The 16,594-nt window shown below is 50.8% G+C and overlaps 1 protein-coding gene across 1 annotated transcript in view; it reads right to left on the bottom strand.

Moving 5' to 3' along the window:
• UNC5B (unc-5 netrin receptor B) overlaps positions 1-16,594 on the bottom strand; it is a 62,029-nt gene that overhangs the window by 42,570 nt on the left and 2,865 nt on the right. The window contains exon 2 of the mRNA XM_080597351.1: positions 3,688-3,841. The gene's annotated coding sequence lies outside the window, so the exon portion shown is untranslated. The remainder of the gene's footprint in view (positions 1-3,687; positions 3,842-16,594) is intronic.

The raw sequence follows: 16,594 nt of genomic DNA on the forward strand, positions 1-16,594 counted from the left end.
CTGCTCTCAAGCACATTGTGGCTCCTGCAGGTGTTAACAGCCAACATAAAGAGCTGCACAAAGAAAGAAGCCCGAACCCCACAAAAAAACAGCAGCACATACCGGAGAGGGGTGAACCAGCCCCATAACCATTAACTACTACCAGCAGCCCCCCCACCCCTCATCCCGCTGCCCTTCTCCAGCACCGCAAGGGTTAAGATGAGTCTATTACTGTTTGCTTGTCACTTTGTCGCTGATCTAATGACCATCGATAATAGTTGAATAAGAATTGATGGAGAGATGGATTTAATTAACCCCGGTGTCAGCAGCCAGCGTCGCTGTCTGTTTGCGTTAATGGAGCAGCCCCAGATAAAAAAACCCTCCTGAGCTTTGCACGGGTGGAAGAGCCCTGTTCATCAGCTGCGCCCTCCAGGTGCTCACAGGGAGGAAATTGCCTCCTTCTGCCCCAAAATGAATAAAATCACCCTGTCTGCTTCTCCCACTGCCCTGAGTGGGGATGGAGAGGGGGCACTGCAGGGGGGAGCCTGTCTGACACCCACCAGCCTTTCCTTCACACCTCCCCTTCCTCTCATTTTCAGCCATGATTGCTTTTCTTGTTCCAGCACGTGGCAGGCAGCCTGGTCTGGATGCATCCCGTGGTGCTGGGGATGCTCGGGGTGCTCCTGTCCCAGGGAGCCCACACGGCCGCACCGCGGGGCCAAGGAATAAGCTTCCTGGTACGACATGCATCCAGGCTGGAAATAGCTCTCCGGGTAAAAGCAGCTTTTGTCTGGCTGCTGGCATTTCCAGGTGAGACAGGACAGGTCTCCCACAGCATGAGGTCAGTGGGAACAGCAGTTGCTGGTGACTGGTTTCCTGCTGAGAAATGGTGAGGTCAGCTCCTGGCTCCCGCACCGCCGCCAGCGTCTGCAGGGAGTGAGCATCTCCGGCAGGGTTCCCACGGAAAAGCCACGCACAAAACCTGGGGTTGCAGGCAAAGGAGGCAGGGAATGCGTCCCTGAAAGCAAAAGCTGCAGTTTGGGGTTTTTCCTGCCTTTGGGCCTCACTTGTCTGGCTGCAGAAGGAAGATGGCCTCACCTACACGTGGAGAGGTGGGGAATTTAACCCCAAAGTGGCTAATTGGGAGCTCCTGAGTCCTTAAATGTGAGCCAGCTGTGCTGTTGGAGGCAGGGGAACTGGGGGTGGCACCTATGGACTGACCAGAAGGAGGTTTTCCACCAGCAAGTTGTCCTTGCTCCATTCCCACCAGCCCTATGCATCCAGGGAGGGTGCGCCGAGCGTGAGAGGTGCTGGATGCACCTGCTCTGGGTGCTGGGACGGTTTGGGTGCCCCCAGCTCCACCTCGCCACCACCCAAAGCACAGCTAAGGCCCGTCCTGCTCCAAAACATCTCCAGCCCTTGGAAAGATGCTGGTTCAGAGAGAAACAGGCTTCCTGTTTTGCTCAACCCCATCCCAGACAGAAAGCGCTTTTGCCAAGTACATCTCCAAATCCCTGCCAGTAACCTGCAGCCATGGAATATGTGAGACTAGGGAAAAAAAAAAAAAAAAGAAAAAAAAAACACACACCAAAAACCCAACAGAATTTAATTTTGAAGACCCAGCTAGTCTTATAGCTTTTCAAGCTTGGGAGCAGGTGAGCCAATAATAAAATAAACTGCCCAGAGAGGAAATGAATATTGGGTTTTGTTCCAAATGGATGAGTTCAGCCAGAGTCTGAAAAGGGGAAAAAAAAAGAAAAAAAATGGTAGGAATTGTTCTGTGACAAACGTATTTTGACAATCCAGCTGAAAGGGCTGACAGACTTACGAGCAAGGGGGAGGAATCACCGATGGCCGAGTGTCACTCCACTTGTTTTCCTTGATGCAGCCTGGCCTCGCTAACAATGCGTGTCACTGCCCGGCGCTGCGAGCGTCCCCTGGGAGCGACACCCGGCGCCCTCGGAGGCCGAGGCGAGCTTCCTCCCGCAATATACCTGCCAACAGCACCGGGGCAGCCAGCACGGACCCGGAAAGGGCGCGGGGCGGTGGGGCTGGGGTCTCGGACCAGGCGTCCTGGTGTGGTTTTGTTTGCTGCTGCCTGAAGCCACCTGGAGCTTGGGGACGCTGCGTGGCCGTGGGGCTCCTGCGGATGTGGCGGGTGCTCCCAGGGTGGGATGGCAATGTGGTGCAGTTTTCCCCCAGCTTTGTACAAGTGAGCGTCTGGCAGCTTTTTCCAGCATGCAATAAGCCCAGGCAGCAGTGAAGTCAAGGGCATGCCTCTGACCGCTGTTCTCCTGCTGAAACAGGGCTCCATGTCTCTATCTGCAACCAAAGCCTCGTGCTGGGTAAAGCTGACAAGTGTAGGAGCATGCTGGCCACTTCACTTTGGCCTCCTGACCTTAAAACAAGGCTGGCCAGGAGCAGGGACACGTGGCACAAAGCCTTCTGGCCGTGTCTGCCAAGGGGAGCTACCAGTCACCAGGAATGGGTTTGGGGGACCAGGGCGTTCCCTACTGATGCTAAACTAATGCTGTGCTTACAGATCTTGTGGGATATGTCCTGTTCCGAGACCTCAAACCCTCTTCAAACTGCCCCAAACCACGCCACAGGGTCAGAAGGGCTGAAACGGGCGCTGGCAAGCAGCCAGGCGCTCGCACACCGACAGCCACGACCGCACCAGCTCCGTTTCCTTGGGAAATCTCGCTAAAAATTATGTCTGGATCACAGACCCAAGGGATTTTCCGAGTCCCTTCCCAGTCTGAGAACAGCACGGGGTTGGGATATAAATAAAGCACTTGGGGCTAAACCTCCTCGGGGGATGTCTTGGTGCTTCCAGGGACGAGTGCCTTGCTTTTACACCAGCAGCCGTTCAAATGCAGGATGGAGTTCAGCAAACTGAAGGTCAGGTTGTCTAGGATGGGAAGAACTCCAGAAATCGCCAGTGATATATAAATATATTCAGCATTTGTCCCTGACCTGTGCTCTGGCAGGTCTTTCCCACCCAGCTTAACGCCTGTGCTCAGCTCAGCCCGGCCTTGGCAGAGAGGAATCCATCCATTCGGGTCGTTTGGGATAAGTAATGGGGGGAAAATAAACAAGCCGGACATTTTAGGTTGTTCCATTCTACTCCCAGTAGCCAGCTTCGTGCTATTATTGCCGGGTTTAATCACCCCTCACGCCCCGCCAGCCTCCTGACGGGACGCAGGCCTTGTTAGCATGCAAAACCGTGTAAAGATGCAGGTGGGGTTCTGCCTGCTTACACCGGAGCTGCTCCAGCGAGAGTTACCCAGTTAAACCTCCACCTCTCCCTTGCTTTCAGTTCCCTCCCCACATTGTGGCGGCGTTATCAGCCCACCCAACGGGGCCCTAAGCAAGGGCCTCCTGTATTAAGCCATCACCCCGGGCACCGTGGTGCTGGGTCCCCTGCTGGGGCTGGGGGGGAAAGCTAACCCCAAACCTAAACACATACACCAGCATGTGCTGGTGGAGCCCCCAGGGGGCCTGTGCTGACCAGAGGGGGTTTTCTCTTTCTGGTAGCACTCATCCCTCTTCACTCAGCCTGTCCTTTCTGCTTTGGCACCGAGGCTGTGAGCTGGGGAAAAAAAAAAAAACAAGCACAGCAGAAGTAGGCACCGGTGCTGTCCGTAAGCAAGGATGCTGAACCCTGCTTGCACACACGTGAATATTCAGGAAAACCCCTAGAAATACCTTCCCAGTTCGAAGCAGGGGTGCCAGGATCTGTCCTCAGCCCATCCGGGTGCCTCGTTCCTGCGGGACTTCGGTGTCTTTCCAGGATTTCCCCTGGCTGTTTGTCCTGTCAGTCCCTTTTCTCCAAGTGTCTCTGCTGTATTTTTATTCTGGGCTTTCAGATCAAATAGGAGGAAAAAAAATTAGCAAAGCAGCAGTTACCAGAGCCCCTGGAGCAGCTTTGGAGTAAAGACTAGGTTTATTTTATTAGACATAATAGCCATAATACCTGTTTGCCAACAAAACACGGGTTTGGGGCATGAGAGCTGAAGAGTTTGAACAAGTTCCCTCTCCCCAGCATCTGCTGGGGTACCAGAGCCCGGGGAGAGCCCTCCATCCCCTCCGCTTGCCCCACCAGGGCTGTTGCACCAACAGCCTCCCCAGCCCCCGTCATAATTTGTCCCCATGAGGACATCTGACATCCCCAAGAGCCTGGACAGGGTGCCCGGGGGGAGGGAAATGCCATTCCTCCCAGGTGGCATCGCACCCCTGCCTGCCTGTGCCCCCACCCACAGCATCCTTAAAAACCACCCCAAAACGTCCTTTTGCCTCCCAATCCGCGATGTAGATTTACACCGGCTATTGCCACGGCAACGGCTTGTCCTCCCTCCCCAACCCGACCCCTTCCTCCAGATGCAGGGAGGAAAAAAAATTAAAAATAAACAATTTTAATAATGTCACGGAAAGCAGACGGGGATATAAAAAGCCATTAAGCGCTGGAGTGGCCCTCGCCACGGGAAGTGCTCCAGCTCCTTCCCTCTCTGTCTCTCTTCAACCCCCTGAAAGGTAACCTTTAAAACACACCCGGCAGCGTGGTACTTAAACCTCTGGCATTTACCTTCATTTCGCTCTGGCTTTTATTTCTTTCGAGGGGAGGAGGGCTTTTATGTTAGACGAGGACAAGTTGTTTTTTTTTCTCCTTCCCCTCGGCTTGATTATTTTCCCCTCCTGTGCACGTGGTCGCTTTCTTTTTAAAAAAAAAATCTGGGTTTACAGGGTGCATGCAGGATTGGGATGCAGCCCAGCGGTGGGGTGGGAGCACCGTGGTGCTCCTGATGTCCCCTCCATCCCTGTTTTGGGACAGTTTTGCCTCCTCCAGATGCAGGAGGAAGGTGAGATCAGTGATGGAGAGGGCTCCAAGGTCCCCAGTGGGCTTCAGGATCGGACCCATGCAGAGAAAGTTACCCTCTGAAGGAGATGCTCTTAGTGCAGAATAGCTGTGCACAGGAATCACACCAGATCAGTTTTATCATGGTCTGCTTGCCACATCTGCCTTTTTTGTTCCTCCTCCTCCCTCAGACCCTTCTTCAGGAGCGTTGCCATTAGCAGAGAATCTCAGATCTCGTTGCAGAAAGAAAATCTCATGTTTTCTAGGTTGGAAAAGTATGACCTAATTGTGCCCAGACACCCGTGGGCAAAGGAGGAGCCCCAGATATATTAATAAAAGGAAACTTGCACAAGTTTTGGAAGCCATTCATTACTTTCAGCTGTGACCCAGCAACGGAGACATGAATTATTATCTCCCTGCAACCCAGCAGCACCTGCACAGCCCGGCTGACCTTGTGCGATGTGCGCAGCAGCAACCCTGAGCATCCCCAGCACCCAAGTGGGCACCCCAAAATCCCACGAGGGCTGGGGAAAGATAAAGATCCAGACAGGTAAAGATCAAACCTCTGCCTCCTCAGGGCTCGGAATCAGAATAAATCACCATAAAATAATCTGTGTGTCAGCTCCGGGTACCCAGCTCAGGCCCAAAGGCGTGCGGCGAACGATAAGCACGGCCAACGGTCATAAAGAAAACAAGGATTGCCAATTAATTGCGACAGATTAATCACCCAGAAATGAGTAAAACAGAGAATTATGAAGATTGCCCATCTCACAGCTGTCCCACAGTGAAATTTTCTGTGTCTGCAAAGGTTGGAGAGGGCAGACAACCTCGGGCGAACAAGGCTTCCTTGGGACACACCACGTTGGCAGTGCCATCTCTTGGGCTTGAACTGAAATAAACACCTCCAAAAATGCTTCCGAGCAAAGATCACGGTCCCAATCCATCCTCTAACCGAGCATAAAAGGGCAGCAGGGGCAAGGTGAGGTTTCTCGGTGTTGAATTACAGAGAGCAGAGCCACAATGCTGTTACGAGGGGAAGAAAAGGCAGAAATCAGCCGAAGGACCAGGCTGGGCAGGTGAACGAGATGACAGGCGAACCACCCTCAGTCAGTCAGACACAAGCAAGCGGAGGCTGGGTGAAGGCTGGCACGGGCACCTCATGCTGCTGAGGTTTTGGGGCCCTGGGGTGAGGACGAGTCTCCTTTCCTCTTCCCATCCCATTTGTCCAGAAGGGCCAGGAGCGATCAATAGATGGACAGGATAAGGGGGGGTCTCAGGTTAATTCCAGCTTAAACCCGATTTCATTTCCCTTATAATTAGAGCAGTAGGCATGTTTTAGCAACTGATTATCTCTGCCAGGCAGTTGTGTTTATTCTTCTGGGCTACTTTTGCGAGTTTTCCAAGCAAATCTCCACCGTGATTGTAACATAAAAAAGGGAGCAAGGAGAATGCTCTGCCAGGAATTTGGACCAAAATTTCCTTTTTCCTTCACAAAGGTGAAAGCCAGAAGGTGCTTGCACAGCACCGATGAGGTCTGGGCACATGGTATAGCAACAGCATAGGAAATCAGACCCCCTCACCAGCACTGGTGGCCAAATTTTTGCATTTGGGCTCCAACGCACCTCCTTTTGGTACCTGGCTCTCCTCCCTACCTTCCCCAACCTGTGCACAGCTAGTCCCCCCCGTGTGCCATCTCCGAAGGGTTAAGCACTGCCGTTCCTCGCCTCCACACACTCATTCCCTGGCTGTTTGTGCTGGGATGTGTCATTCCCCTCCTTGGCTCAGCTCCTCTGGCCACGGGTGCCAGCGCTGACGTGCTCCAAAGCCCTGCCCGTGCCCGGGGAAGGCTTCTCCTGCTCACTTCGTGCCCCACCATCCCTCCATCCAGCACCTCTATGCCCCAGCATCTGATAAAAAAAAAAACATCTAAACCCATCACTCCAAACTTATCCATTCTTCCTCCACTTCCCTCTGCATTTCTGGGCTCGGTACCCCCCGTAAAAGCCTCAGCGAGCCCTTTTGGCGTGGTCACCCTGCTGGCATTTCCCTCCCACGGAATGGGATGCGACAGCATACAGCTAACAAGTCCAGGAGGAATACTCATAAAAGAGCTGGTGTCACAGCACGTTGTTAAAATAGCAGGTGAGCCAGCCGTTTGGAGAGCTTAATGGGCCCACGTTTTAAAAATACCCGTGCTACATCTCACGCGACAGATAATAAATCTGCAGCAGATATGGATTTTCCTGCCCGGCCGCTGCTCCGAGCTCCAGCTCCCTCTCTTTACCCAGGGGGGATTTTTCCGTGGCTTTGCTGCTGCATTTTTGGGGAAGGAGGGATAGAGGAGGGATGTGCATCCTGGGCTGCTGGGAAGGTGCCTTGCACTTATTTGCAACCCTGACCTAAGCCTTTCTGCATCTTCTGCACGGTTTTCGGATGTTCCTTCTACCCAAACCCCTCTTCTTCTCCAATACCAAACTTCGGGGTGGGGACAGCTTATTCCTGGTGCCCCACAGGCCCATTTTGGCAGAGGGATAAAGAGATGCTGCTGTTAGGAGCAAAAAATAGGGGCTCGCCTCCCACCCAGACAGCCTGGTACTGCAGAGACAGGGGGTTATTCTATCTTATTTTTATTTTTTGCCACGTGCTATTTGCAAGAAGTTAATGCACAACATGAAATCTTCAACCTGACAAGTGAAATTTAGTTAGCCGAGCCTCTATTATTCCCAATTTATTACTCCACTGGAGAGTTATGCAGTCTTAGGGGCTGAAGAAAGGAAAACACGCACCCGCGCATGCACCGACGGGAGCCAGCAAACCAAACCCAAGGCTCCCGCTGAATTATGACTCACAATTTATAAACCATTACGTGCAATGGATTTCAACTATATTTATTGCAATACGACTGCTAGCAGTTCAAAAATCAATTTGGTAAACGCGGAGGGAAAGGGCGAAATTATTAATGTTTTATATAAATGCCGGGGCTTATCCTTTCCCGGTAAATAACCGTGAGCTCTCTGCTCGCTATCCGCACGAGATCTGTGCCACCCATGGATGCACATCCTAAATACCGCAGTGGTGAAAGGAAAGACGCCCCAAGGCATGCCCCACAGGTGGCAAAGAAATGAACAGAGTGGAGACCACCGTATCCACTAGCTGAAGAGGAGCTGAGGTTATTTTTAAGGGACGGGATGCACCCAACACAAGAGGGGTCTGGTCCAACGCCTCCACGTGAAGATGCTCAGGGGGAAGATGGGGCACGAGGCATCCTGAAGGATGGCCTCTGAGGAGCTTGGGGAAAGAAAGTGAGGGCTCAGCTTCGTCACAGAAAGCTCTCATCGAGCGCCCTGGCTGTGGGAAATCGGGGCATCTGCTGCAAAAGGTTGGATGACATCGGCATCTCCGTTCTGGTGAGCCGCAACCATATGGTGTGCTCCCAGCGAGAGGGTTCCTCTCCAAATTAAGAAACCAAAGGGAAAGTATGAAATTAGAAGAGAAGCAGAGGGGTGTTTTACATGCCTTTAAGGGTGACCTTACCAAGTTTGGTTTTTTTTTTTTCCTTTTTTTCTGCAGCATCAGGAAGGAAACTCACTTCTATTTTAAAAGAAAAACTGAGTTTTTCGTGTGTTCCCATGATTCTGATGCTGGCACTTTAAATTAATCATTGCAAAGAGCCACCACGAAAATAGCACTACCAGGCATGAACATCCTCTGGGCAAATGTTGAAAATGCTGCCTGATGTATGCACGTTAAAGAGTTATTCCTCTCTTCCATCTCATTTTATGCAAGCCATCTGAACAGGGAGAAGATTCACTTAACAAGTTGTTTGCATGGTATCGCTTGCTGGGCTCTGCTCATCACCCCGCAAAGTTTGGCAACAGGGTTTGATCTGCACGGCCCAAACTCATCCTGGGTGCAGCAAGAGGTGTCCTTTTTTCCCTTGGGTGAATGGGAAGCAGACGTAGCGTGGTGGCCCTTGAGCAGGATGGAGAGGTTTGGACCAAGGCCACAGCTTGGGAATGCTGCCAGGAGAGGTGGAAATCCAAGCAATCAGCACCAAATAAAGCTCCCACCATCTGCACACGGGGGGGAGAAACCAAACATTGCAAACCCAGCGGCGCTCCCAGAACAAACCAGCCACCCCAAGGCATGATCGTATTTACAGGGGATGCTCACATCGCTTCCAACCCCAACCAGACCCGGGAGAAATCACTCAGGCAGGAGGAGAAGCTGCTGGGTGCTACCAGACAGAGAGATCCCACCAGGGCTCCCTGGGGAGCAGAACAGTCGGAGGGCAGGACAGTCCTGGTGGTGAGTACAGAAGCACTCCTGATCTGAACCTCAAAAGGCTCAAGACCAATCTTTCCCCCTCTGAAAAGCCAAAACAAAGCCTGATTTTACTAGAAATGCACTTTTTTTTTTTTTTACTGATAACATATTTCCTTGCCATAAATTCCTGCCTTCCTCCATTGCGCATTTAAACCATCCCAATATTCCCCGAGATCTGTTTTCTGGCACTCTCTCACTGTTGCCATTTCTGAAAACAAAGAAGATTTAAAACAAGCAAACTACCTGACCTTACCCTGACTGATGTTTCTCCGGGGCTTTCACCTGAATAATTCTCGCCAGCTTCCCATCAGTGGCCACAGCAGCAGCCACCAGAGGTATCGATCAAGTCCTGAGTCACTTCTGAGCCAGCACAGACACTCGGAAAGAAAAATAAAGTTCTCTAAAGGCAAATCTATCTAATGACAAGAAAGTAAGGAAAGAGGGCTAAAAGCATAGGTATCAAACACAACACAACCTGGCCTTAATTCAGTGCTAGGGGTAACGCACCTTGGAAAGGAGAGCATGATTGCTGAGCTATTAAATAGCGCCTTTCCCTAATTCTGCCTGGGTTTGTCTCCGATGCCTGCAGGTTTTCCTCCTCTCTGTCCCCCTCCTAAAAGCATAACCCTGGCTTTCATGATTTTATTACACAGCGCATCTGTTGCCACTTCTGTTCAAGTCTCCCAAACACATCTATTTCCACCAGATCAGGGGCATTGAAAAAAAAAAAAAAAAAACAAAAAACCAAACATCCCTGGGTATAAGACAGTTGCCTGGCCCGAGGAGCTCGCAGCCCAAATTCAAAGTCTGATTTATGGGGTTTAACTGTGACGGGCTGAAAATGGGTGCAAAATATGGAAAATAATGGGGCTTAGAGATGTCGACAGACCTCAAAGCCTTCTCCTGAGTGAGAATGGGGCAGACACCGGCGTCACATCAGTTACAGGGCAGGAAGGGATGAACACAGACACCGGGGTTATCAGATCCACTCTCCTGCCTCTCGTTTCTCCTCCTGTCTCAGGGCAGGAGCCGAAGGCAGCGGGAAGCACTATTTATTATACCTTTTTGCCTCCTGCAAACACCATCAACCTTTTCTTGGCATTTCATCAAAGATAAATAGCCCGATCCCGCTTCCATTAACGCAGAAGGAAAAATTCCCTTTGACTTCCTCTGCCATGGCACAAGAGCTCCCAAACCATCAGCAGGGGACTGACACTTTGAGGTTTCTCTCCATCTTTTTCCTTGTGCAGGGGCTGGGTTTTGCCTACAGAAGCCCTCCAGAACCATCTCTCTTGATGCAACACCACCGTTGGGCTGAGAAGAGCGAGGCTTGTTGCAGCAGACTTGGTGTTTTCCCTTGCCACGCATATCTGGAGGATAAATAGAGGGTTCCAGTTTGAAGGGCCATTAATTTGGCAGCTATGCTTTTGGTTGACCATGCCCTGGCATCTCCACTTCTCTCCACAACCCTCCCGCCTCTCAGGTTTTGCTTTCTCTCAACGTTCCCGAAGGCTCCAGGGAGCAGGACCTTGTATTTTTAGCGCTCGCGCCGTGAAGTGCTAAGCAAATTCCCAGTGACAGGTTATCAATAGTCAGCGCTATTAAAAATTTCCCCAAACTCCCGAGAAAGCCAGCCATGCTCCGAGTGAAAAGCAGTCGATTCTGAGCCACCCCAGTCCCTGTTCCTTCAGCATTTAGCAGGGGGTGGGCACCTGGATGTGCTGCTGGGGTTCACGAAGGATTTCACCCTACAGCAAGCAGAGACATGGGCTGACACGTCCGGAGGGGCAGAAAGCCACGTGAAAGCCAGCAGAGTAAGACTTGTAGTAGGGTAGAGACAGGGCAAAGAGGACCCCCAGCAAGTGAGAAGAGGGCAGGTGCTGCCCTCCAGCCAGCTGCAGCCCTCCTGGGGCATGGTCCTTGGGGCCCAAATGGGTGCTCGAGCACAAAGAAAAAACAGAAATCAAACAGAAGCCAAACAAGAAACACGCCAAAAAAGAACAAATATAAACCTAGCTCCACAAATAGGGTGCAGCTGGGTGGGAAGTGTGATATTTGATGACTCCAGAGAAGCAGAGACATAGGCAAAGCTGTTATATATGGGCAGTAAAAGCAGCCCCAAAAAAACTTGTGGTGGAAGTGGTGTTCCCGTGTGCTTTGGGGAAACTCTGGCTGTGCTCTCTCCAGGGTGCCCGGGGAGGAATAGCTCCTGCCTCCTGATGTTTCTAAATCAGTGTGGAGCTGTTTTTAACCACTGTAAGCAAGATAAAGCCCAGGCCTGGTAAGCTTGTCCTGATTAGACCCTGAAAACACAGAAAACACACCGCTGTTAGGCTTTGAAGAGCACACAAAACCCAACAGCATGCGCGAGCCAGTGAGAAGAGCACCGAGGGGGAGCGAGACCCAAGGAGAGAAGCACCGAGCCAGGCGGAGGAGAAAAAGGCAATTTGATGCTTCCTGGCTCCAGCATCAGAGGCACAGCACAGACACACCTCCCCAGAAGCAGCACGTGCATTTTCTTGCTCCCTTTCCCCAAAGAGAAATGATTTAGACCTGGCTCCTGGCAAAAGAAAAATCCCTGCTGCCTACTCAATGCCCGGCCACCGCAGGGTTCAAAGCTTCCCAAAACAGAGCCCAGCTTGGGCATGGGCAGGCAGCCCTGCCTGCTGGGATGGGTAACTTGTGGAACACTCCAGGTGGAAAGCTTCCCTTTGCACCCCAAGGAAGATAAAGATAATCACTCAGGTGATGCTGCCCCAGTGCAGGATGCAGTTTTTTCCTGCTGGGGACCAGAGCAGAACCCATTAGGTACATTTTCTTATGCTTTCTCCTTCTCTCTCCTCCTCCTTTTTCTTCCCCTTTTGCATAAGGTTTCGTTACCATGACTAAGGCACAAAGAGAGGAGGAAGGAGCCCCAACGCAGGGCAGGCGCCGCCACAGACCTCGGGAAGTACAAGACGGGCTATTTCGTACAGCAAATGCTCGTTAGTAAAAGATATCGTTGCCTGCAGGGAGACAGTTTCTGGGTGATTGAACGCAGAACGGCTTGGAACAAATTCAATAAAACCCGGTGAGCCTTTTGCTTCTAAATATGCTGTTTTCTCTACGCTGGCATTTTTCGTGGAAGCGCATTGATTGAGGCCACCAGCCGGTTCCCCTGGGTGAGCTGCTGGGCACGGCCGTCACCTCGAGATGGGGCAGGGGGTGGTGACCACAGCTTGACCCAGCTCATCTGCAAGCAGGGGCTTCAACACGTTTTTTTTTGGCACGAACACCTGAAGGGCTATGGTCGTGCTCCAGCATGAGGCGTAGCTCCGACACCTGATGTCAGAACACCAAGAGTTGCTGCAAGGTCAGTCTGGGGGCTTTTGCACGGTCCAAAGCTTAATTCCCAGCAGCTTCAGAGCATGGACGGTGGCGGCATGGTGGTGTTTTTTTCTGTTGGTTTGTTTTTTTTTTTTTTTCCCTGGAATGATCATCCAAAGGGAAACATCCCCAGGAGTTGCCCTGCCACAGTCTCCAGATGCTCTGGGGGCAGGAAACCTTTGTGCTGCTCCATCAGCTGCCTTGCCAAGCCAGCAGCTCGTGCTCCTCAGCCAGCCAAACCCACCCTGCTGAGCCCAGCAGGCAGGCACAGCTCTGCAAAAAGCCCTTTTTATCCAAGGGCGGGCAAGTACAAAGCTCTACTGCCTGACACCATGCAGGTCGAGGGTCCCATCTCACCCCCTAGCACCTTGTCTTCTTGCATGGGATGTCCTAAAGGTTAACCCATCAGGGCAGCTCATCCCCAAAAACTCAGCCAGGTCCCCTCTCCTTGCTCTCCCAGCACAGATCCAGCTTTCTGGACACTACAAGCTGCTGGTTCCTCCAGACAAGTGGCTGGGGAACACATACGAGTCAAGAACACCCGAGGTCAACACAGCCAACCCATCCGCCGACAAAGACGGTGTTTGTGCTACGACCTTTGAGTTACAACATTTGGTTATTTTAGAAACAGCTCCAAGGAAACAATGGAGTCCTTCTTCTCATTTAGAAAGCCTTCAGGACAGATTTAATTGCTGGGGTAAGGACGGGCCATCTCCAGTTATGACTGAGTGAATAGAAGTGCTGGAGCCCCTGTTTTTAATTAGACATTATCTGTTTCTACCTAGCATGTGATAGCAACAAGAGTGGATTATTAGGAGAAGTAATATCAATCTAATCCGACCTGATCTGTGTAGTTATTAGGCCTAGCTAACTATTGGTATTGATTTTATTACTAATATCCCTGCCACAATAAGAAATCAATCGCAGCAGAGTTTTGCATCATTCATCACATCAAGCTGTTCTGTTGTTTGGCTTCGGATCATCTAAGTGTTTTTCCCCATCACTTGAAATCCAAACACATTTTCTTTCTTGAGTACTACCTCCTCTTCCTTCACCTCTTCCTCCCTACATCTTCTCTTGATACTGTCCCTCCCTTCTCTCGAGCTGCCCCTTGCCCTCTCTAAGACAACTTCTTGTGAGATCAGAGCCAACACATCAATTTTCCTACCCTGAACCCAGGCAGAGAAGCTTCCAGCAGTTATGAATCAGCAACACGAGCTAGAGCTGCTGGTCACCAAGAGAAACTGCCAGGAATTTGGGAAGGGTGAGTCACCCTCACAGACGGCTGGGAAGGGAACCTCTCGTCCTTTCTCCTCTTTAGCATTCAGCTCCTTTCTGCCCCAAAACCTCCCCGTACAAAGCAGCTTGGAGCCGGAGAAGCTCCCTCCAGGAGGGTGCCCGTCCCCACATGCCGCAAGGCTCCCAATGTTCCCAGGGAGTTAAATTTAACTCAGGGTTAACTGTGGCTTCCTCGCAGAGCTGCCTGTTGTCTCCTGAACCTCTTAGCCTCTTCCTTGCTCGAGAAAATAACAGCTTACATCGCTCCCAGATGCTGAAAGAGCCCACATAATTGTACGCTCCCCGCAAAGCACATCTCAGCCGACAGCGGCTATTTGGAGCACGAGGGGTGGCCTTGGCTGCTCAGAAGGGTCACGGGTTGACAACTGTGTTTATTTTCCCTCTGCATTTGTACAAGAAAAAAAGAAAAAGAAATAAAAAAAATAAACCAACCCAGCTCCTCAAAGTCACATTGGGTAGCACCACTTCAGGACAGGCTTCCATCCCACTGCGTGCAGGAGCATCTGCACCAACCTTGACCTTGCGGAGATTAACCAGCTCTCAGTTTCCTTTTTTTGCTGTTTTTCAGCCTGTACCTAGGTAGGAAGGAGGATTTTTGACCCCAAACCAGGGAGATTTGGGAAACAAGGATTCCTGCGCATCCTCTGCCAGCTCCCTGCTCACATTGGAGCACAAACCTGCTGCGTCATCAGTTTGGTATAGGCAGCGTCTCAAGGCCCCAAAACACTTTATTTTGCTGTTTTGCTTCCTGACTTGGCAGTCTTGGGTGGGTGCTGCTACTGGCTATCATTAGCATCTCCCTCTCTCAAGTACTAGAGATAAATAGCAATAATAAGAGTCACACATACTTATAAATAAATATAAAAGGAGCGTCAACTCAGCCACGAATACGAAGCTTCAGGATACTGCATCTCATTCCTGCTCACTGCCTCAGGCGCCGTGAACCACCGATCAAAACTCACCAAGCACCAAAAATATTAGTTTAATATTTGTGTGTGCTCAGCTTCTCGGGCTGGGATGACAAACAGCCTTGCAAAGGCACCGCCGGAGGCACTAACACTTCCATTCTCTCTCTCTCACTGATTCTGGCACACAGAGGGATCTTTTCAAAGCGATAAACGCTTTCATTTTTGTCTTCGCTGAAAGGACTTCCTCTACGGGGTGATGTTTTGCTAGGGGAAATGATTTAAGAGCAGAGATATGGTTGTGATTCAATATTATGCTCTGGAATTCCTTGTAAAGTCAGGGGAGAGACAAATTCTGACGTTATAGGATTACCTGAGCCTTGTCTGAATTTCTCAGGCTTCCTGGAAGAAGAATCAGGCACAGACCCACGAAGAACAACATCAGATCAGGTTGCTTCTGCTCCCGCTGGGGAACCACAGCAAAAAGGTCTCGCTTGTGGGTTACACCCACAAACGAGAACGTGCAAAATTAAGGGTAGAAAGGGGAGAAAGGAGATTGAGCTCTCTGTTGGAGTTGGCTAAAAGCAGATGAAGTTGAGAGGTTGCAACGCTGTAGCTGGTTCCTCACCTCCTTCCCTACATGGGTTGCATCAGCCATGGAGTCAACACGGTGGGAGGATGAGACCAGCCACAAGGACCAGGTCTGCCCTTTGTTTTCCTTCCTCGTGTCTTCTTTTATTGCCAAAAGGCAGGATGTGCTGGGGCAACTCTGGGTCCCAGGCACCAGCTCTGGTACCAAGGTGGCGAGGCAAAGTCCTGCCTTCTCTCCGGCACCGCGCTGACTCACGCCGCTTTGTGCCTACCCGTCAATATCCCAGCTGGATCCGGCTTCTATATATTTAATTTGAGATGTGTACTGCAGGACCTCTTTTGTTAGCTGGATCCCTCATGCACGTTGTTATTATTTCTTTCATAAAAATCAATAAAGACTTAGGAACAACAACCACCGATAACAATACATCTCTCCATGCCTTTGTGTCGCATCTTGCTGAACAACTTGGAGAAGGAGCAGACAACAGCCCAAATGGAAGATAAAAAAATAAAATAAAATAAAATAGTGGCTTCCAAATCAGGCCTGGCTGACCACCCTGGTACCTTTAGAAAGGTTTCTGACCACTTCAAAATGAGGTAGTGAGACGGAGTGCTCTGGATTAACATACCAGGCTTTTTCTAGACATATGGGTGGGATTTTAGGGGTTTTGTTCCTTTTTTTTTCTTTTTTCTTTTAGTCTCATTTACTTCTGCTTGTATCAAGGATGATACCAGGCAGAGCTCCTCTACTTTGGCGTTCCCCTTTCCCTGCCTATGAAGCACAGGCAGAAATGTTGCTAGAAATTTAAGAGCACCCCTTTGAAAGCCACAGGCGAATCACTGCTATTGAAGTGCTTTCCTGGGCACTGACAAAACTCAAGAAGATGCATCCCCTCGATGTTTTCCATCCTGCTTTGAAATGGGAAGAGATCAAGAAAGATCTCTATGTCATCCCCCTCCAGTAAACAGCCAGAAGCAGGAGATGGAATTACCCAGGACCTCTGCAGCTCAGCTCTAAAGTACCATTTAGCCACCCTATGCGAGGGGTTGGAAAACCAACAGCATCTCTGCAAAACAACAATTCCTCCATGCTTTGTACCATCATGAGCTGATCCTACAGCTAAAGCTGGGCTCCCAAGGGTAGACTGGTATGGCAGGACGTGGCACAGCTGGCCAGCTGTGCTCCACTTTAATACTGCTTGCAACTGCAGGCCAAGCTCCCCTTCATAAAAAAATAAAAATTAAAAAAGCCCCCAAAACCTCTCCTGGGGGA

Source organism: Anser brachyrhynchus (genome assembly GCF_964034855.1).
Source record: "Anser brachyrhynchus genome assembly, chromosome: 6".
Taxonomy (NCBI): Eukaryota; Metazoa; Chordata; class Aves; order Anseriformes; family Anatidae; genus Anser; species Anser brachyrhynchus.